Genomic DNA, 19875 nt, shown 5'->3' with positions numbered 1-19875 from the left:
TGCTATCTAATTGCATATTGTTACTGTACTTCATAGAACTGAAACATTTTGTCTGGAGATGGGGACTTGGAACAATTCAATAGAAACATATTTTCACTCCTTTGTCTGATTGGGAACTATATGATCAAGTGAAACTAGCTGGTTGTTCTGGACTATCAAATCCAATTCAATTGGGCTACTTTGGGACCAGGAAAGCTATGCTTCCAAGGTTTAGGAAGCAGTTTTACAAGGGAGTATGGAGTAGGATTAGGTCAGTTCCTGAGAGATTCAGCAACGTCCTGGGGCCTGTACTCTGTGCCAGGGGTGGTATTCAGCAGATTCTGACTCGTTCTGGAGAACCAGTAGTGGAAATTTTGGGTAGTTTGGAGAACTGGTAAATACCACCTCTGACTGGTCCTGCTCCCATCTATTCTCTGCCTCCCAATGGAGATTTTACTGTATTCTTCCCCTGCCATGCCCACCAAGCCATGCCATGCCCACCAAGCCACACCCGCAGAACTGGTAGTAAAAACAATTGAATCCCACCACTGCTCTTTGCCCAACTCAGTGAAGGAATTTTATAGACTGTTTAGGAGTCACTAGTTCAAGTTCAGTTGTTTTTCTTTTTTCTTTTTCTTTCTTTTTAGGGGGGATCTGGTGGCTCAAAGAGGTTTCTCTTTAAATTAAGCAAAAGGGCAGCCAAGTGGGGGCAGAGGGGAGAATCTCAGGTCTGGTTCCCCTCGCTCAGTTTCTTCTGATTTAAAGAAAACAGTAACATGAGTTTTATTTTCTTCTTTGGTAAGAGATTGCTGTAGCAATATTACATTATGCAGATATTATTCTGCCACATTTTTATTTTATATATATATATATATATATATATATATATATATATATATATATATATATATATATATATATATATATATATATATATATATATATATATATATATATATATATATATATATATATATATATATATATATATATATAACCCCTGGTATGCCCAAATATGGGAGGGAGCTCACTACTCCCCCTTTCTGTCCTTCGGCATACTTTAATACAGAAAACCATCCAGGCAGAAAACCATATTTTTATTTTTAATGTTGCCTTTTTATATTTCTGTTGTATTTGTGCTGATAAATAAATAAAGGGAGACTAGTATAGATCTATTTCAAGCTATTTAGCTCTCATCAGCTAGCCATACCCTTACTGGGATTTGAACCTGGGCTGTATTACTTATTAGGCAGGAGTCTTAGCCACTAAGCCACAGGCTCTCTTCCTTATCAGCTGAGCCAGGGAAATAGGTATGTATTTGTGTTACAACCATATATATATATATGTTCCTATTGGAATGGTTGCACCTAAAGCTATTAAAAGCACCTTGCTTGGTTATCATACTTGGATTACTTTTCGGAATAATTATGCCAGCTAGACTCCCTCTGGCATGCAAGAATTTTATTCTGTGCAACCTGCATTTTTATCTGTTGACTTGAGTATTCTAGTAGAGTAAAGTTATGTAAGCACAGCCAATTTGGTGGCAGCAATTTAAAGAGTGGGAGAGCAAATCAGGGAATGTGTAATTCTTCCAGGACCTCTGTATATTTTTTATGCTTTCGTCGATTCCACTGCTGGCCTTTCTTAAAATGATATCAGACTAAGAGTAGAGGGTTTTTTTTTTTTGTATTTATTTAACCAGCATCTTACCTAGCCAAATATTTGCATTTCCTGCCAACTGTTTTGAGTCAATTCTGTCTGAGCTATTTCTTTCTCTTTTGGGACTCAGGGGAGAGAGAAACATTTACGGGGCTTCACTTCTTACAGCTTTTGGTTTGCCCTTGAATTCCTATCCTGAATTTCAGAGTGGATAACATTTTTATAAAATCTGATGCTTTTTAACTTCCAATATCCCTGACCACCAGATCGGTCTTTAAGGGGCAGGTGAGAGATACTGTTTAAAATGTCTGAGAATCAGATGACAGTTAGACTAAATAAACAAAATGTTACACAAATACCACATAAATAAACAAGAGGGATCAAAAGAACTAGAGAAGAAATAAGGGTTCAGACATGGTCATACTCAGGCTAATTACCTATACATCTTCCAGTGACGTGCGGTGAGGTTTATGGCTGGTGAGGCTGGTGACATCATCAGCACGAGCCGCGGTCCCCTTCATGTTGACTCAGGAAGGCTGAGGCAGCTTCAGCCTCCTGCACACGTGGTCCCATTCCCCGCCTTCCTGAGTCAACATGAAGGGGACCGCAGCTCGTGCTCCCCACGGCTCGCACTCCGCGGTCCCCTTCATATTGACTCAGGAAGGCGGGGAATAGGACCACGTGTGCAGGAGGGAGGCTGAGGCTAGAGGAGCCTCCTGCACACGTAGTCCCATTCCCGGACCACGTGTGCAGAAGGCTCCTCAGCGCCTTTTCCCTTTTCCCTTTTTTTTATTTTCATGATGAGAGCGGTGAGGCTCTGCCTCCCCTGCCTCCCCTGACCGCACGTCCCTGAGTCATCTTCATAACATAGTCTGTCACTAAAACGATACTAAGCCTGTTTTTATGACCCAATGATAGTAGTTGAGTGACTCTGAAAGACACTTTCAGTCGCTTGTGTGGAAATGACAGAAATGAGGGAGCAGATATAGCAGAAGTTAAGGATATGAATTTATCTTTTTTTATTTTTTTTAAAGGGATTTTATTGTGTTTATTATTATTTTTAAGTAAATCATAAAAATGTCCCTGACACAGTATTAAAGGTTTCCCCAATCCCCAATACTAAAATAATCCTACAGAAAAGACAGCTGGAATTAATTACATTTGACTCCAGTGAGGGAGTTTAGCAAGCTTCCTATGTTAAAGTGCATTCTGCATATTTTATTAACAAAAATCATTTAAACTAGTTTTATATGGTCTTTCAAGCTGTTCCGTGAAGGAACATTGAGAGGGCTAGTAAGTAATGGCACAAATGATTCCCCCCCCCCCTCTTTGTTAGTTTCACATTTTTTTCCTAGGAGCTCTACATTTTCACATTTGTGAATGATAGATCATGGCCATTCACAATTACTCTGGGTATCAATTACTAAATATGTAAATGTGCATCGAAGGATGGGTGAATTGCATTTGAAATTGCTTATGTATTATGCATTAATAGTATTTTTATACTGCTTCTCATTTCATGATTATGCATTATGCATCAATAGTATTTTTATACCACTTCTTATCACTGGTATTCCCAAGCAGATTTACAATCATCCCAAAGCCAATTTAATACCAAGTAGAAGTCAACTCAGAACCAATTAAAACAACCCATTAGAAAGACAGATGCTAAACACACCCAAAGATGTGCTTTTAAATCACGGCAGTGTTGAGACTGTGCTTACACTTTTCTTGTCTACTGTGCTTGTATAGATGCTTGCACAGCCACTCTCTTAATGTAAATATTAGCTGACTAGGAATATTACATAGGAGGTAAGCTAGCATGTCCAATTCATGAATACAAACTGTGTATGAAATCTGTGTGACAAAATTTGTATCAAGAAAACACATAAAGATCCACACACACGCCTGACTTGCCAGACAATTGTTCTTTTAGGCATAACAAGATGCTGAGTGATATTGATACCAGTTCATAAACCAATGGATATAACCTCCTGGCAAACATCTTATTGGGTAGTTTTTAAGGGTAATTTTAATGTTTATTTGTATTTTAATTTAAATATTGTACAGTCCATATCCTACCTCCTCCGTTTACCTATTTGTATATTTAAGTATTTCTATATTTTGTATTTATACTGTTTTAATATGACTGTACACCGCCCCGAGTCCTGTTTAGGAAAGGGTGCGGTTTATAAATTAAAGTTTATTATTATTATTATTATTATTATTATTATTATTATTATTATTATTATTATTATTATTATTATTATAAAATAGAATCTTAACAGTAAAGTCTGGACTATTTCACATTTATGTAATATAGTGTTTTTCTTAGAATTTTCTTAGACCTTATTTCTAGTCTAGGAAACCTCAGTCAGCCAAACATAGGACGCGAGACCACAAGGTAAAAGAGAAACAGGTTTTTTAATGATGCATCAGAGTTCAGAGCGTTTAACACTGCAAAGTCTGAACTGTCCTGGGTAGGCCAGAACAGAACTTTAATACCCCTTCAGACGTTCTGGGGGTTCCATAGGCGTGTTTGTCCAAAGGGAAAAAGGAAGGTCAAGGGGAGGTACATTCGGTCAAGGGGAGGTATATTCTAGATTCATCATCATCACAACCTTTACAGTAAAATGTTACAAATATGCTTCTTGACATTTAACAAAAACAGAAGTGAATTTGTTGACTTGCCAGAAAAGAGAAGTTGAAAATGCTAACATTATACAGAAAAACAGAAAAACAGAAATAATGTGTTAGCCTAGGCGATCTCTACATAAAGGTGAGTACAATGCTAAATGCCACTTCCCTATTTCTTATCTTACCACATCTGTTTTTCTCTGTGCCCTTCCATAAAGCGTTTCTTAAGCTATGTGTCACTAAGATGTGTAATTTCCTATGCCAGCTACAGAAGTCTTTTTAATATGCAGACTTAATCCATGCTTTTATCAAGGAGTTTTATTAAGGAGTCTAGGGGCTCCTACACCCTTTAAATGAGGGGGTTATTTACCTGCTGCCACATTCCCCCCTGTTGAAACTTCACCTGTATGTGATAGCTTACTGGGGAGTTTCATAAGCACCGTTGGGATCATCCCAAGTACGCCAGAGAGGGGGCTCCTCCTTTTCTTGCCGGAGCAAGGTGACATACTCACCTTCCAAGTCACACAGAGCTAAGGCGTTTACAGAGGCCCTTTTGTCGACCAGAAGTGAGAGACTGTTACTAATGGTTCTCACAAAAATGGGGAGAATGCAAGGCAGAATAACACATCCAGCAGCAATTAGGCCAATCAAAGCCACTATTGCCTGCAGTCCAGGGAGTTTGGGAAACCAAGATCCAAAAGCTGAGGAGAAATCAAACCCTTTCCAATCCTGCCCCTCAAAGTGGGTGAGCTGCCTCATTTCAGTAGTCAATTGCTTTATAACTGAGCCAGTTTCATCTATTTGGAGACAACAGTTGGTAAGGTTAAATTTTCCACACACCCCACCTTCTTTAGCCAGCAGATAGTCCAGGGCCAGCCGGTTCTGATATACAGCGGTCCTTAGTTTATCTGCTGTCGAGGCCAAAATGTTAAGTGACTTATCAATCCTTTCACCTGCTAGGTCCAACACTGCCTGGAGCCTAATAATGCGATTCAGCATATATATAGGAGTGCGATACCCCCAGGACCCATCCTCAGCCCAAGTGGCCTTCCCATAGGTGCAAACAATACGTTCCGAATCCCAGAATGTTTGTTCTTCGTATTGGGCCAGTTCTTTACAAGGGAAGTTGGAGAATGCATGTTCGGAGTCCCTCTTCTTCCTTTGAAGCCCTATGTGTTCATATAGGGGGACCCCTAAAACTTGGCGTTTTTGGATGGGGAGTAGGAAAAAAGAAGGTTTTATCCACCCCAGAACACATGACCCAGACCAATACGATGGCAAGACCTCATAGGCAGTGTTGCCACAAATCCAATACATATTTGCAGGGGCAACCCATGGGCCTGGGAACTTAGGGTTGGAGGTAATGAAAGGAAGGAAAGCGTTGTTAAACTTTGGAGGGGCTGGCAAATCGGATGGCGATGTCCATTTGGTATAATTGACATCCCATGTACCTAGGCATATCAGATGGCCCACCGGGAATGACCCATTCCGGACAAAGCAATTTCGTCCCACCAGGTTTGTGGTGAGCGTCCAGACTATGCCCGATGGGTCAGTTCTGATGGTAATATTGCCATCCTGACTCATGTTGTTATATACTTCGGGGCTAGTTTCCAAAGCTTCCCATGGCCACTGTTCTCCCATGTTAGTTCCACCACACACAAAGCAGTTTCGAACTGCGAGGGACTTTGCCACAACCTCAGCCATTTCCACAAACAAATTGACTGCCTTAGTACTTAGAGGGAGAGGTTCTTCCAACTCTCGAAAGCTGTCATAAACTGACCATCCAAGAGACTTTATTTCCCCATCATTCTTAGTCTGGAGGCGAATGGTGATATAGGTAACAGGATCCCTCCCTGACCCCTTAATCCCAATACCATAACTAACCTGAGGGGGATGGTCTCGAGACACCTGGATCGATACCAAATTACTACCGGGGATCCTTTCAAACTTGACAATGTGCGGACAACCAGAATGTGTTCCCTGGCCTGTGTATTTGCATACACAATCCCAACCTGTACATACCATTCGGTTGTCACAAGGGCTGAAGTCATCAGGATTGCCCTTGTGCGGGTCCAAATTTCGTGGACATAGGTATTTGTGTGCAGATTGATAGACATTTCTCCAGCTACTGTCCCCACAGGTAATATGGACCGCTTTGTCCATGGCAGCACACACATCAAAGACAACAGTCAGGGGTTGCGTTCCTTGCTTCAGGGCTACTGTAGAGTTTAGGTAATAGAGCCATGAGTGTTCCTGAGAGGTAAGGCCGAGGCCTGCCCAGACAGAAACATTCATCCGCACAGGGAGTTCTGGATTATAGCACACCAAATCAGTTCCCTGCAAACAGTAACTGTACATGGTGCCATTGGAGGTGCACCCTGTGGCCTGGGGTACACAATGTGGAGGGGCCTCAGTGTGGTAGATCAGGGTTTCAATGGTGCGAGCCCCTACCCATGCCTTTTTCATGCAAGGTGTGCAGCTGTCCAAACCTTGGGATTTTGGAAGGTAGCAGATGATACCAGTGGAGCCCTGGCATCTTTTGTATACCTGGGGCTTTAGGGGGACCTGAGTACAGTTTCTAACGCCAGCCCGACCCCTACATATTTTTACCTGAGGGTGATCCTTCCCAAAGGTGCAGTCCGGCAGTGAAGCAGTTTCAGGTGAAGTACTGCACTCTTGGGGCAGGCCCAATTTAAACTTAAAAATGTTTTTTCCTTGGCCCGTCATGCATGAAATGCACTGAGGGAGCTCCTTGGGTATTACTGTTAGATTTGAGTTAGCCCAAGCTTTCTTGACCTCATCAAGTGAGGCCCTGTCTGGTGGACCTGCATGTTCCCCCTTCGTCTCTTGCACGTGGTTGCCCATGAAATTGGTCAACCAGGCTGACATGTGTTTCTGAAGGGTGTGGAGGTCCTTTTTAGTGGATTTCTTACTAGTAGGTGTGACTTTGGCTCATTTGTGTCTGGTATGTCTGATACCAGAAATTGGTACCTGAGTGGGCCTTAGCAAGTGGCACATAATGGACGAGTTGTAAATATCATTGGGGGCCCATTTTGTACCATTGGGGTCTATTCTGCATTGCCAAAAGTTAGTCTTTTCATACTCACAAGGGGAGAGCCCTTCCTCCTTATGGCATTCGGGGAACCAAGAATCACTATGAAGGAACTGTTTTCCCCCTGGACCGTACACAAAACACTCCTCACAGGGTGGAAAGGGGCCCGGCCCCATAGTTTCGTATACGGGGCGTGTCCCATTCCCCCCTGTTGGAGGGTCAACTGACTCGGGGAAGCCCTCCGGCAGAACCAGAGGAGGGTCCTGGGCACGCAAAAGTCGGTACAAATACATAGAGTTAATTACAATAGAAATAAGAAGAAGAACGACTACCACCCAGACGGTGGGCATAAGGCCTCGTCTGATCCAGGCCGTTTGGCGCAGGCGCTGGGTGGCTTCCATCGAGCTATTTGGAACGTCGGGATGAGCGAAGAGTCCACGGGAGACGTCGTAAGTTGCCCGTGCGATGGGTGATCACGCCTGGTAGACCACCTGCAGGGGGTGGAGAGCGTTGGTCACCTGTCCGTGGAGAGACAGCGTCCCGAGTGTCGTCAGGAGAGGTGACAGTCCTCAGGTCGGGATCCCGATGACGACGCAGAGTGAGCTTCAAGGGATCGTGTGGGTTGCTGGCAGCGTGCCACTGGGAAGTTGCTGCCAACTTAACTCGCGACCAATGGATCCACGACTTGATTTCAGCAACCTTAACAGCAAGGGGAGAACATATGACAACAGTATATGGTCCTTTCCACTTGGGGCCCAATGGTTCCTTTTTCCAGTCCTTGACCCAGACCTCCTGGCCAGGGTGGAAGAAGTGGACCGGAGTGGTAACAACATGTGGCCGACAGGTCAATACATATTTTTGCAATTGGAGGACTATGGCATTCAGGGCTTGCAATTGTTTAATTTTAATGGAGTCAGCTATCTGAGCGGTCGGGTGCAAATTAGGGGCCAAGAGGTTGGGGACCCGCCCATACAACAGCTCGAAGGGCGAGAGACCAAGACCCTTGCTTGGAGCACAGCGAACCACCAAGAGAGCCATAGGCAGGGCATCTGGCCACTTAAGGTGGGTTTCTTGGCAAATTTTAGCGACCTTGTCCTTAATAGTGCGGTTCCGTCTTTCGATAAAACCGCCAGATTCAGCATGGAACGACGAATGCAGCTTCCAGGTGATCCCTAAGATAGAAGCCACCTGTTGCGTGGCCTTATGAATAAATTCCGGGCCATTGTCAGAAGAAATACGAGACGGGAGGCCATAACGAGGGATTATAAGACACATGAGGGCGCGTGTCACCTCGAAGGCCTTCTTCGTCCTAGTGGGGACACATTCAGGCCAGCCAGTATAAGTGCATGCTAAGACTAACATGGCATTGTATGGACCTGACCTAGGCATGTCTGTAAAGTCAATCATTAAGGAGTCAAAAGGATAGGATCCCCTTGGTTGGTGTCCCTGGGGAAGAGAAGGACCTTGTCGAGGATTGTTGGCAGCACAAATTTGACATCTGGCACACACACTAGCTGCCATACTAGGAAGGTGCTCAATGTAAACTTCTCTGGCCAAAGCATTTTGTAGGGCAGTCTTCCCCAGATGTAGGTTCCTATGAAGGGAGGTAACTGCTTCCCATGCCAAATGTTGAGGAACAAAAACTCTGTTGTCAGGTAAGACCCACCATCCTTCCTGAAGATGGGCTCCTATGGCTATGGCCTGTTGGATTTCTTGGTTCGAATATGAAGGTGGATGGGATGAGTCTGGGGTCCACAAGGTAAGGCATGTAGCTTGTAAGTTCAGAGGGCGGAGAGCAGCGGCACGGGCCGTGTGGTCAGCTTTATTGTTGCCTCGCTCAGTGTCCGTGGTGCCTTTCTGATGTCCCCTTACATGCATAACGGCCACTTCCTTAGGTGCCCAGACACTGTCCAATAACCTCAGAATCTGTGGGCCATATTTAATATCTTTTCCTCCTGCCGTGATAAGCCCCCTTTCTTTGTAAAGGGCCCCATGGACCTGTACAGTGAGGAAGGCATATTTGGAGTCTGTGTAAATGTTGACTCGGAGGCCTTGAGCCAATTCCAGAGCCCGTGTGAGAGCATGTAGCTCAGCCAATTGAGCGCTGGTGCCTGAGGGAAGGGGCTCTGCTTCCCATACCTCCTCGAGAGTGACAATTGCATAGGCAGCCTTGCGGGTTCCCTCATGGAGAAAACTGGTGCCATCTGTGTACAGAGAAGCATCGGGGCGAAGGAGGGGCTCATCCTTCAAGTCGGGGCGACTGGCATAGGTCTCAGCAATGGTTTGTAAACAATCATGGGTGGTTTGGGCATCAGGTTCAGGTAAAAGAGTAGCTGGGTTGAGGGCGTGGGATTGGATCAATGTAACAGCAGGATTGTGAGTAATCAGGCCTTGGTATTTGAGCATCCGTGGATTTGTGAGCCATTGATGGCCTTTTCGGTCCAAGACAGCCTTAAGGGCATGTGGGGTGTATATATTCAGGTCCTGGCCAAAAGTCAATTTATTAGCCTCGTGGGTAAGGAGGGCCGTGCCAGCAACAGCTTTAAGGCAAGCAGGCCATCCTTTTGCTACAGGGTCCAACTGTTTGGACAGATAGGCCACAGGACGATGCCAGGTACCAAATTTCTGAGTTAACACTCCCACAGCCATGTTCTGTTTTGTGTCCACAAACAAATGAAAAGGCTTGTCTAAATCCGGAAGGCCCAAGCTGGGTGCTTGGGTAAGAGCTTGCTTAAGCTGCAAGAAGCTGGCTTGTTCCTCTTTTCCCCATTGCATAGGTTCTTTTTCATGTCCCCTTGTGGCATCGTACAATGACTTAGCTAATAGGGCAAAATTAGGGATCCAAATACGACAGAAGCCTGCTGCCCCCAGAAAGCCTCTCAGCTCCTTGCGATTCTTGGGGATTGGTAATTGGCAAATAGCCTCTTTCCGTTCATGCCCCAATGCCCTTTGGCCTTGTTGTATATCATAGCCCAAATATCTGACCTCTGTCTGGACTAACTGAGCCTTCTTCCTAGAAGCCTTGTATCCCCTCTCCATTAACAAATTCAACAGAGCTGATGTGTTTTTGTGACAGTGCTCCTGGTTGTGTCCGGTGACTAACAAGTCGTCTACATACTGAAGCAATACATCAGGCCGAGGGATTTGTAATGACTCAAGGTCTTTTGCCAGGGCTTCTCCAAACAGAGTGGGGGAGTTCTTAAAACCTTGTGGGAGACGAGTCCAGGTGTACTGTTGCTTGCGACCCGTGACAGGGCTTTCCCACTCAAAGGCAAACAAGTGTCTACTCTTGCGATGTATGGGGATGGAAAAGAAGGCATCTTTCAGATCAATGACGGAAAACCACTTAGCAGTTGGAGGAATCAGGCCCAACAGTACATATGGGTTTGGAACAGTCGGATGTATGGTAACTGTAGCTAGGTTGACGGGGCGTAAATCTTGCACCATGCGAAAGCGACCCTCACCCTTAGGGATAGGCAGAATCGGGGTGTTCCATTTGGAATCAGTAGGAACCAGAATATGGTTGTCCAAATACAGATCAATGACTTCTTGGATGGCTGCCACTATGGGTCTGGGGTAGGGTCTTTGACGAATCCTGACAGGGTTTTTAAAGGGGAGCTCTTCCACTATGATAGGTGGGTGATGGGCTGCAAAGCCGGGGGGATTGTCCTCTGCCCATAATTCGGGGACCTTGAATTCACGCCACTTTTCTCCTGGTACTTGCATGATGGTCATAATTCTCCAAGCCTCCTCCCGGGGCACTTCCAAATTCACCCGCCCATATTTAAGATCCATCTCCCCATCTTCAGTAAAGAAGATCTGAGCACGTAGTTTGCAAAGTAAGTCTCGGCCCAACAAGGGGAGTGGGCATTCGGGCAAATACACAAATTGATGAAGAATGGACTTTCCTCCCGTTTTACAAAGCAGGGGCTGTAGGAGTGAACGCTTCTGAGGGCCACCTGTGGCCCCTTGGATGTTGATAGATTGATTAGAGAGGGGGCCCAAGGGTTTGGTAAGCACGGAGCGGGTAGCCCCTGTGTCAACAAGGAAGGGAATTTCTGTGCCCCCAATTTTAATACGGACCATAGGTTCAGGGAGGCTGCTGGAACCCGGTCGGTTTCAATCTTCCTCTTCTAAGTGGCCCAACTGCATAAGGGGGGCAGGGGGAAAGAAGCCTCTTCTGCCTCCGCGCCCCCGGTTAGTGGGGCGGAGACGAGGGTCTCTGGGTGGTCTGGGTCGTCCAGATCCTCTTGCTGGCCCCTCTGCGCCGTCCCTAGCCTTTTGGGGGCACTCCTCCCTCCAGTGTCCATATTGATGACAGTAAGCACATTGATTGCGTCCCAAGGGCCCTCCACTCTCCCTTCCTCTCATTCTTCCCTCTCCTGGTGGCAGCGTCATGAAGGCAGCTGCCAGAAGTTCAGCTTTACGTTGCATTTTGGACTCTTTCTTCCTCTCCTCCACAGCTTCTCTGTTGACAAACACCTTGCGGGCCACTTCCACTAGCTCACTCATGGGCTTGCCCAAGGCACCTTCTAGCTTTTGAAGCTTCCGACGGATGTCTGAGGCGCTTTGGGAAATGTAAGCCATAGCCAACATGCGAGCATTTTCAGGCGAAGTGGGGTCTATGGGAGTATACATTTGGTAGGCATCAATGAGTCTGGTATAGAATGCCTCGGGGCTTTCATTTGGTTCCTGATGAACGAGGGAGGGCTTTGACATGTTGGTAGTTGGTTTTCCAGCCATTCGGATGGCCCTGACAATTAGCTGCTGGAGTTGACGCAATTCAGCCATCTGGCGGGGCTCATAAGGGTCCCAATGGGGATCCTGAGATGGAAAACGTCTCTCAATAAACTGGGCCAAAGTGGTCTGAGCAGGGACATCAGGCTTTAAAATCTGGCCAATTGCTATTCGAATCTTTTCCCTTTCTTCTGGGTTGAACAAAGTGGCAAGCAGTTGTTGGAGATCCCTCCAGTTTGGGTTGTGGGTGTCCATGATAGTTTTAAACAGATCAGCTACATCATTTGGCTTTTCACTAAAGGGTCCATAATGGAGCTTCCAATTAAGGAGGTCTGATGTAGAAAAAGGAACGTGCTGAAACAGAGGGCTGGTCAGCACTTTGGTAGGATCCTCTCGATCCACTAAGAGTTGATCCACCCTTCTCAAGGGGGCCGTAAGGGCTGTTTCAGTTTTTCTTGCCCTGGTACGGGTAGAAATGGGGGGATCCTGACTTTCCCTCATGGGTATGCCTCCACTTGCTTCCATCCCTTCCCCCTCTTCTTCTTCTTTTGCTTCTGGGGATATTGGTCTTTCAGAGGGAGCCAGATCCTGGGAGCCTTTGAAAGAGCTGGTGGCTGAGAGTAGGGGGGCTAGGTCATCCAGCCTTTCTTCCATCCATGTAACCCCCGAAGTTCCGCTTGAGCTTATGCTGCGTGGACGGGCACCTGAATGGTGCACTTGGGGCACTAACGCAGGCACCGGGGGTGGCCTGGCCACAGCCAATCGAGGTGCCTCCACCTGAGAGACTTCATAAGGTGGGGGATGGGGCACTTCTTCTGGAGCACTGGCCACTATGGGAGGAACCACTTTTATTTTCAGGCGTTTCAGCGTCAGTGTACGAGACAGCATAACGTTGACTGCTTTGGCTTGACATTTTTTCATCCAGGGAGGGGGTCTTCGCACCAGGAAATACCACACATCTATGTAAGGAGCCTGGTCAGGGTGGCCTAATTCGGGGTGAAACACCAGCTGATGGACTTTTAGAGTAATTTGGGGATCAAATGTGCCTGTGGCTGGCCAATCAAAGCCAAAAGTGGGCCATTCAGAAGTGCAAAATACCCTGAGTTTGTGCCTACTCCACCTGATGCCATAGTCCTGAGACATAAATTCAGCCTTAAAATGGTCTAACATACATTGGAGGGGGGTCTGGGGTGTACTTTCACTGCCACCCATGGTCCTCCCGGGGCCCCAGACAAAACAAATCACTTTCACTCACACGTCCGACCCACGGTCCCGGTTCACCACGGCCACCAATGGGAACTGCGAACGTAACACCTTTACACACACACAAACAATCGTCCGACCCAGGGAGCCCGATCACCAGGGTCACCGTAGGGAACTGCGGACGCTCACGCACCTGCTACTGGCCCAGGGTGCCCGATCAACAGGGTCACCGTAGGGAACCGCAATAGCCTCAGAAAACACTTATGCTTAGACAATCCACCCAGAGGTACCTGTTCAGTTAGCGTCGGGGGATCAGCCCGCGCCTCCGGTTCACTAAGGAATCCGGGGTTCTGGTCCGGCTCTCTAACGAGTCCGGGTCAACTTCAGGGGAGAGGGGTCCCGCAATACTTGCCTGTCTGAATCCCCTTGTCCCAGCCGGCCGGCGTCTGTGAGCTCCTGGTCTCTGGTCCTTTTCACGTGGTTCTTGGAGTCGTCAGCCGCAGGTGCCGCGGCCCCCCAGTCCTCTGGAAAGCCCCTCGGAACAAAGGTCCGTTGGCGCCAGGGGGAAGTCCCTAGGAGCAGCCGGGCGAGCGGCACCGGGGCCGACACACCAGAGGGTCCCAAAAACCCCTCACAGTCCCGGCTTGGAGTCGCCAGAAATGTTGCGGCAGACTGTGACAGGAAACCTCAGTCAGCCAAACATAGGACGCGAGACCACAAGGTAAAAGAGAAACAGGTTTTTTAATGATGCATCAGAGTTCAGAGCGTTTAACACTGCAAAGTCTGAACTGTCCTGGGTAGGCCAGAACAGAACTTTAATACCCCTTCAGACGTTCTGGGGGTTCCATAGGCGTGTTTGTCCAAAGGGAAAAAGGAAGGTCAAGGGGAGGTACATTCGGTCAAGGGGAGGTATATTCTAGATTCATCATCATCACAACCTTTACAGTAAAATGTTACAAATATGCTCCTTGACATTTAACAAAAACAGAAGTGAATTTGTTGACTTGCCAGAAAAGAGAAGTTGAAAATGCTAACATTATACAGAAAAACAGAAAAACAGAAATAATGTGTTAGCCTAGGCGATCTCTACATAAAGGTGAGTACAATGCTAAATGCCACTTCCCTATTTCTTATCTTACCACATCTGTTTTTCTCTGTGCCCTTCCATAAAGCGTTTCTTAAGCTATGTGTCACTAAGATGTGTAATTTCTTATGCCAGCTACAGAAGTCTTTTTAATATGCAGACTTAATCCATGCTTTTATCAAGGAGTTTTATTAAGGAGTCTAGGGGCTCCTATACCCTTTAAATGAGGGGGTTATTTACCTGCTGCCACAATACCACTTCTTATCACTGGTATTCCCAAGCAGATTTACAATAATCCCAAAGCCAATTTAATACCAAGTAGAAGTCAACTCAGAACCAATTAAAACAACCCATTAGAAAGACAGATGCTAAACACACCCAAAGATGTGCTTTTAAATCACGGCAGTGTTGAGACTGTGCTTACACTTTTCTTGTCTACTGTGCTTGTATAGATGCTTGCACAGCCACTCTCTTAATGTAAATATTAGCTGACTAGGAATATTACATAGGAGGTAAGCTAGCATGTCCAATTCATGAATACAAACTGTGTATGAAATCTGTGTGACAAAATTTGTATCAAGAAAACACATAAAGATCCACACACACGCCTGACTTGCCAGACAATTGTTCTTTTAGGCATAACAAGATGCTGAGTGATATTGATACCAGTTCATAAACCAATGGATATAACCTCCTGGCAAACATCTTATTGGGTAGTTTTTAAGGGTAATTTTAATGTTTATTTGTATTTTAATTTAAATATTGTACAGTCCATATCCTACCTCCTCCGTTTACCTATTTGTATATTTAAGTATTTCTATATTTTGTATTTATACTGTTTTAATATGACTGTACACCGCCCCGAGTCCTGTTTAGGAAAGGGTGCGGTTTATAAATTAAAGTTGTTTATTATTATTATTATTATTATTATTATTATTATTATTATTATTATTATTATTATTATTATTATTATTATTATAAAATAGAATCTTAACAGTAAAGTCTGGACTATTTCACATTTATGTAATATAGTGTTTTTCTTAGAATTTTCTTAGACCTTATTTCTAGTCTGCATTCAGCAAAGGTGCTCACACTGATTGGCTTTGGATCATTTTCTCCCACTGAACCTTTTTCACAACCATATGTTCCCATCATACACCCTTCTGCCTGTCTCAAGGAAATCTAGCAAATAAAAAATTGAACAATCCATCCATTCATTTTTAAAAGCCGCATGAGAAATATAATATAAATGCTAATATGCAAATGTATAAGGCAAAAATTGCCAAAACTTTGGGATGTTGAAAAAAATGAACGTTCTGGCACATATTTTAATCCTGATAGGCAGATCAAGTCAGTTTCAGTGGGGAATTGGCATGGTCAAATTCCTCAAGCATCTGTATAACCTGTATGAATACCTGTATAGCAGGGAAAAAATGGTTCCTTGGGGTATGTCAGTGTTGAAGAAAATGAAGAACAGTGATCTGATAGGCAGCAAATAGTCTTCAACAAAAATCTTCAGCAAGAAGCAAAACATTCTTTACCTGGCTCATTTTCTGACAGAAGGAGCAATGATGGGTGTTTAGGTTTTAAAAAAACCAAATTCAGTAATATTTCAATAGCCCTTGGCATATTCCCCTCATGGGAAGAAAAGACATCTGTGACTTGAATTTGTAAGGTAACAAGGTAAAGGTAAAGTTTCCCTTTGCACCAGGAGTGAAATCCAGCAAGTTCTGACAGGTTCTGGAAAACGGGTAGGAGAAATGTTGAGTAGTTCGGAGAACCAGTAAATGCCACCTCTGGCTGGCCCCAGAGTGAGGTGGAATGGAGATTTTGCAGTATCCTTCCCCTGCTACACCCACCAAGCCACACCACACCCACCAAACCATGCCCACAGAACCGGTAGTAAAAAAAAATTGACTTTCACCACTGCCTTGCGCATATGTGCTAGTCATTCTTGACTCGGGGGTGGGGGTGCTCATCTGTTTCAAAGCTGAAGAACCAGCACTGTCAAAAGATGTTTTCTGTGGTCATGTGGCTGCCATGACTAAACGCCAAAGGTGCATGGAACATTGTTACCTTCCCAGAAAAGGTGCTTCCTATTTTTTTACTTGCATTTTTACATGCTTTCAAACTGTTAGGTTGGCAGAAGCTGGAACGAATAACGGGAGCTTGCTCTATTACGTGGCACTAGGGATTCAAACTGCCAAACTGCCGACCTTTCTGATTGACAAGCTCAGCATGTTAGTCACTGAGCCGCCACATCCATTTTGGTAACGCGGTGAAAGTTAATAAGAGCAAACCTTTATGGCCTACAGGCCAAAAAATAAAATAGTCTAAGGCCGTGATGGTGAACCTATGGCACGTGTGCCACAGGTGGCACACGGAGCCATTTGTCAGGGCACATGAGATGTTGCCCTGTCAGCTGACTGCCTTCTTTTGAGGCCATTTTTCGCTCTCTGGAGGCTTCCTTGAAACCTCCGGAGTGCGAAAAATGGGCCCTATGGGCAAACCAGAAGTTCAGGAATGTATTTCTGGTTTTAGCCCTCCGGAGCGTTCAGGAGCCTTCAGGAGGCTTCCCTGAAGGCTCGTGGGGGCGGGCAAAAAACCACCCTAAGAGCAAACCAGAAACAACTTCTGGTTTGCTCGTAGGGCCAGTTTTAGCTCTCCAGAGCCTTCAGGGAAGCTTTCTGAAGGCCCCTAAAGGCTCCGGAGAATGAAAAATAGCCCTAGGGACAAACCAGAAGTCACTTCCAGTTTGCTCGTAGGGTTGTTTTTTGCCCCCCGGAGCCTTCAGGGAAGCCTCCTGAAGGCCCCTGAAGGCTCCAGAGGTCTAAAACTAGCCCTATGAGCAAACCGAAAGTCAATTCCTGAACTTCCAATTTGCCCATAGGGCCTGTTTTTCACACTCTGGAGGGTTCAGGGAAGCTCCTGAAGTCTCCAAAAGGCTTCTGGAGGGGCGGGAGAGGCTGTTTTTGCCCTCCTCAATCTCCTATAAAGCCTCTGGAGCCTGGGGAGGGTGAAAAATGCATGCCAAAAATGGGGGAGTGCTGGTCATGCATGCATGCATGCTCTGGTCGTGCACATAGCATTATGTTGTGGCGTGCCCATGCACGACCCCCCTGCACTCCCCCCGCTTTTGACACGCAAGCCAAAAAAGGTATGCCATCACTGTTCTAAGTCATATAACTTTATCTCAAATAATTTGTATTTTACTGGGTATGTCCCTTTTAAAAGCAAGGGTGTTAATTTAATCAAAGCATGACAAGTATGCTGGATATGAACAGATGTCAATTTCTAATCCCTATGAATGTCGCAGTGACCTTCCTTGGCTTTTCTTTCTTTCGCTGATGGCTCTCTTATGCAAGAGAAGCCCTTTTATTATTAATAGACTTCCAAACTCAGAAATCTAATATCCATAGCTGTATAACTGACACACCTGTCATTTCTAATCAACTGCATAACCATAACTAAAACATTTATATATGTTTGGGTGCCAGATGCTGAGACCTCTAGGCCTTCCTCTAGTTGCCGAGCAAGAACATCAAATTTTCATGACAAAATATGGGGGTGATGACTTTGTCAGACTGAAGTCATGGGGAAATCTAGTCACTAATGAAGTTGAAAGAGGGCTGAGGAAGAATTCCTTATTTTACACATACAATAGGAAGGAAAATTAGAATATTTTTTGGAGTATAAAATGCACTTTTCCCCCCTGAAAGAGGTTGAAAATTTGGGTGCATCTTATACACTGAATCTAGCCCTGCCCACCGGCCAGACCCCACCCTTTGGCCTCTACCTCCTAGCAATTTGCCTCCTTGCAGCAAACAGCAAACAGCCTGTTTCAGCTTCAGCACAACCTGATTAGCACAAGCAGCTGGTTGTCAGTTGGATTGGCCTCCCAATGATCAGCTGTTTTAGGCTGCAGGGATTGCCATTGCCTATTGCTGCCTCCTTGTACCCCATTTTCCACCCATTCCAATTCCCGCTGCCTGGAACAGGTGGAAAATTGGTGCACAGAGGGCGAAAATGGGGCGTGCGGAGGCTGAAAACAGAATGCAGAAGTCAAAAATGGGGTGCATTGAAGCAGCAATAGGCTATGGCTATCTTAGAGAATTTATTTTTCATTGTGAGCTTGGAGTATGTATGTATGTATGTATGTATGTATGTATGTATGTATGTATGTATGTATTTATAGATGCTATCTCTTCAGTATATCAGACATCCCAAAAGAAACATACAAATAGTCCTTGACTTGTCACCGTTTGTTTAATGACTGTTTGAAGTTATGACAGGGTTGGGTATAGCTACTTACAACGTAGGTCCTTGGACTTATGAGCATTGCAGTGTCTCCAAGATCACACAATCTACATTTGGGTGCTTGGCAACTCACCTATATTTACGAAGGTTGCATCATTCAGGGGTCATGTGATTGCACTTTGCAATCTTCCCAGGGACTCCGACAAGTAAAGTCAATGAGGGATGGGTGCTTCCGGGTTGTTCCTTGTGCCGATGGCAGGCTTTTTTTGAGCCTGTCAGATCAAGAGGCAGTTAGAGGTGTTTTTTTACGATCTTTAACACCTCGGACACTCTTAAATTCTTGGAATTTATGAGGGAGAGATTCAGCTGCTGGGTTGAGCCCTCGTGTACCCTCCAGGAGGATTTATAGCCTCCGGAGTCCGACGAGGTTTGCCCCCCTTCGCAGTTGTTGTTTTCTCCTGCCTTTTTGATAACCTCTGCTAATTAGCAGAACCAGTCGCCGGGAACAGCCTTAACATCTCAACATCCCAAGAAGGAAGCAAGACTTTTGCAAGTATTTTAAGTCTTAATTGGGGGGGAAAAAATCCCTTTAAAAAGAACGCTACTGCTGAGTTTGAGAGGCGTGGGCTTAGAACAAAGGATTCAAAATGGCATTGATTTATAGCTGAAAACCTACAGAAAACGAAAGCTAATTACTTGCTGATAGCCGGGGCAGTAAAGGTGGAACGGTTGAAACAACCCTAACTATTAACAATCTTTAAGCCAGTTTACATAACCTGAACTACTTAAATGTCAAAGTTTTAATTTCGAGCAACTTAGAAAGAAACATTTGCAAGTATTAATTTACAGCTGAATACCTAAGGAAAATGAAAGTTAATTGAATGGTGACAGCTAGAGGCGGCTGTAAGAATTATTAATTATGGCAACGGAACAAAAAGCTTCACCAGCTGCCACAATAAATTATCAGGATTTCAAGGACTTCATAAGGGAAGAAAATGCTTTTTTACGCAAAGAAATTAAGGAGGTTAAAGAAATGGTTCAGGATACCATTAAAAAACATGATCAGCTTGACAAAAAATTACACACTTTAGCCACAGGTCTGTCAGAAGTTATTCTTAAGGTGGACAGCAAAGTTGATCATCTGGCTTTGGATTTGGAAACTAAAACGAAGGAAACAGATTTGAAATTTGTTGAAATGGAGGGGAATATGCAGAGGATGGATAAGGAGATTATTATGATGCAATTCAGATCTATGGAGTACGCTGTT

The sequence above is a fragment of the Natrix helvetica genome (assembly GCF_964273705.1).
Source record: "Natrix helvetica genome assembly, chromosome: 4".
NCBI lineage: Eukaryota > Metazoa > Chordata > Lepidosauria > Squamata > Natricidae > Natrix > Natrix helvetica.
The sequence above is the reverse complement of the archived record's forward strand: the minus strand, read 5'-3'. Positions refer to the sequence as shown.